Source organism: Morone saxatilis, unplaced genomic scaffold (assembly GCF_004916995.1).
Source record: "Morone saxatilis isolate NCDOM2014 unplaced genomic scaffold, NCSU_SB_2.0 Contig18, whole genome shotgun sequence".
Classification (NCBI taxonomy): Eukaryota; Metazoa; Chordata; class Actinopteri; family Moronidae; genus Morone; species Morone saxatilis.
In genome coordinates this window covers 28,137,711-28,138,155 of record NW_023339740.1, presented here as the reverse complement: position 1 = coordinate 28,138,155, position 445 = coordinate 28,137,711, and positions in this window count along the sequence as shown.

The window sequence follows — 445 nt, the reverse complement described above, 5'->3', positions numbered from 1 at the left end:
AACAATTGTGACTATACATTTGTAGGCATCGCATTGAATATATATCATAAAATAAATATCGATGAAACAAAAAATCATAAACATTGAACTCTCCCTTTAGCTTCAACTAACCATTTCATTTCTCACAAATAAACTTCAGGAAAAAAAACAGCTTTGTTTCAAGGTTTTTTCAGTGCAACTACAGCAAGCCTACATGGACAAACAAACATTCAGCCACAGTAAAATGTCTGACTGTCGACAACAGAGAACACATCTCATCAGTAGCTCAAAAATAAACTATATCATAAAACTTCAGCATTGAATCACAGATTTCCTCATTATATTGACAAGTAGAAATCAAACATCCTTTGGCAAGACTAAAGTACCATTACAGTTCATTTCACATCCATAATAATGTAAAAAACAACACTGAGGCATATAAATATTTCCAAGTAGCTTCTGTGTC